This window comes from Miniopterus natalensis, chromosome 11 (assembly GCF_054644295.1).
Source record: "Miniopterus natalensis isolate mMinNat1 chromosome 11, mMinNat1.hap1, whole genome shotgun sequence".
NCBI classification, from domain to species: domain Eukaryota; kingdom Metazoa; phylum Chordata; class Mammalia; order Chiroptera; family Miniopteridae; genus Miniopterus; species Miniopterus natalensis.
Window position 1 is genome coordinate 16,527,963 of NC_142091.1, and position 2,793 is coordinate 16,530,755.

Below are 2,793 nucleotides of genomic sequence, written 5' to 3' on the forward strand. Positions count from 1 at the left end.
TGAAAATAACCTTTCAGACCCCATCTAAAATGTAAAGCACATGGAAGGAAATGAAATTTATATCAGACTTTTTATAATTGCTCAGGCTCATGAGGAATTATCAGGATTCTCAATTAATATACATTTTCAGTCTCAGCAAAGTGACAAAAGATACCAAATCCACGATTTTCTATCTTCCAAACACATAATCCCCTGAGGCAGGCATCTGCACTAATAGGGCTCATGATTTTGGGTAGGCAATGGGAAAGAAAAATAAGACCTAGACTCCAACTCTATTGTAAAAATAATAGTATAACATTATGCCACAGTTGTTCAACCACGCAAAACCAAGAAAACTCAGGAAATTAGCAAAACAGAATAGATGAAGCCGACAAAATAGCTGTCGCTACACCTATTTGCTAGAGGTGACGCATTTTAATCTAAGAAGAATTTCTTAGCTCTTTACTTAAACCTCTCTATTGCCATTTAACAACATTATCCAAACACATTCTCTTCCATATGCTGCATTATCACTTGACATGCACTTCTAAAATCAATTAATTTATGGCATTTTAATTATCTATTATGAGTCTCCCCCCCTAGACTGCCTCTAGAATCAATTACCACATCATATGTTAAATCTCCACTGCAAGCCTGCTCCCCTCCAGACTGGGCCCCAGGAGAAAGGGGGGCTCTCCGGGGCCCCACTGCACCATCCGCCCTGGGCACAGCCCGCCCGCAGCAGGCACTCAACAGTGTGCTGAAGAAGGAAACAGGGGAGGGAGGGAGGGAGGGAGGGCAGGGGAGACGAAACAAGAAGCAGTAGGTTGGGAAAGGGCAGGCCCTTAGGACAAGAGGCAGATGGCCTGGTAGACGCGAAAGGTGGTAACTTACAGACTTATAGTAAAAGAGCAGCCAGAAAAAAATAATGAAAGCAATAGTAATAATCCTAAAATCATAACAGCATTTGGACTGTTTGGGATTTGGGTTTGCTTGGTTATTTTAGTATAGGGGGAAACAACCGAGCATCTTGCAACTGTTCCTATCAGAAGTCGTGCTCAGAATGTGGGAGGAGTAAGCTCCACACCCAGGTTGACTATTCCCTCTATAAACTGGCCTCCGAAATGCTTCATTTCAGATACATGGAAAAGATTATTTGTAATGCAGTGTGCTTGCTGGCATCTCCAGGTTACTGGAGCAGCACTGTGATAATAAAGTAGAAAGAATGTCTTTTAAGATTTAAAAACCTTCGATGAGAATTGAAGAATTAATGGGACATTGGAGAGAGACAGAAACGGGTAGTGTTTATGTATAAATGTATACAAACTGCTTCATTTTGTCTTAAACGCCCTTTGTGCTTAGAAATAAATAAACCTATGGAATAGGTAGAAACCTATCCTCGTCTTAAAAGCTGTGTAACATGACAAGTGAGTTCATGCAAATGACATTCTGCTCAACAACTCCTGGTAATGAGTATTGGATATTTATGACTCTGGGACTGTACAGAGCTGTGTAGCCGGCCCTGTCCCAAATGCCTGCTGCTAAATCACCACTCAGGTCTATAAACACTTGAGCTGTAAAGATGACTGGTAGCTCCCTGCTCATAATGAGCTTTAGAAAAAATTATTTACTAAATCTAAATAGCCAGCACATGACATAGCCATCAGTGGCTTGCACCTCCTACTTATTATCTTAATTTTGGGGATGTTCCACTTTTGTGCTTAGGAGCAATATTTATAGCATAAAATACATTATTTCCCTGTCACTTAAAAAAGATTGCGTGGAGTGTGGATTGCTAGGCCTGCAGGGAAACATTTATCAGATGTCAAAGGTGCCAGGTGACAAATATTAGAAAGAGCACCTTGCATTTCATATCACCTCTTCCACAAGTGATAACACCCACCTACTGAGAGCTCCTCATTTGTGCTAGGTCCTGTGCAAACGTTAAGTGACTCGTCCATAGTGGTATCATTTGCAAATGCCAGACAGGATCTGAATCCAAGTCTGTTTGTTAGCAAATATATATATTTTAATATGTACCCAATTTTAACTTTAGATTATCCTTATTATAGCCTGGAATTAAACAGAGCAATCATGGTTGTATTCATACACACATACATACATTTATTCATTCAAGAAATGTTTATTGAGTGGCTACTGTGTTCCAGTCATTATACTTCAGTGGATAAAGAGACTGAGTTCCAGAGAAGTTAAGTCTTCTGAATGGATTCTTGTTTTCATTCTTCCTATTGTTTATATTTTTCCAAACATCTGATGTTGATTATCTATATTCAATCCAAAGTAAAAACATTTTAATTATTGAGCCATCTGTATTGTCATGGAATGTTTTAATGGGAGACACAATGCTTTGCAATCCATCAATCTGAAGTAGGAGACTGAGGCCGCATACAAATGGTGCTTCCAATCTCACCTCACACATTCTGAAAGTAAATACAATTTGTGATGGAATGTACTTTGGTGACACTAATACCTGAAACATAAAAGCTACTTCTTCTTGCATAACTTTCCAAATGAATATGGGTGGTTAGTTGATTTCCTCTAAACACCTCTCTCTTTCAGGAAGCTGTTTAATGTCATAAATCTAAGGAGTATAAGAATAAATTGTAAGCACCTACTGATTGTTTAGTCCTGGGCAAAGTGCTCCATGGCACAATACAAATATGAAGCCAGTTCCAAGTGACAAAGAGTTTTCATGCCCTAGTGCCCCGAATTATGACCAAGGTCAGAGATCTTGGAGGACATTCCTCATCGAATCACCTTCGCTAGCCCTAGGAAGGATGAGGGGAAGAAAGA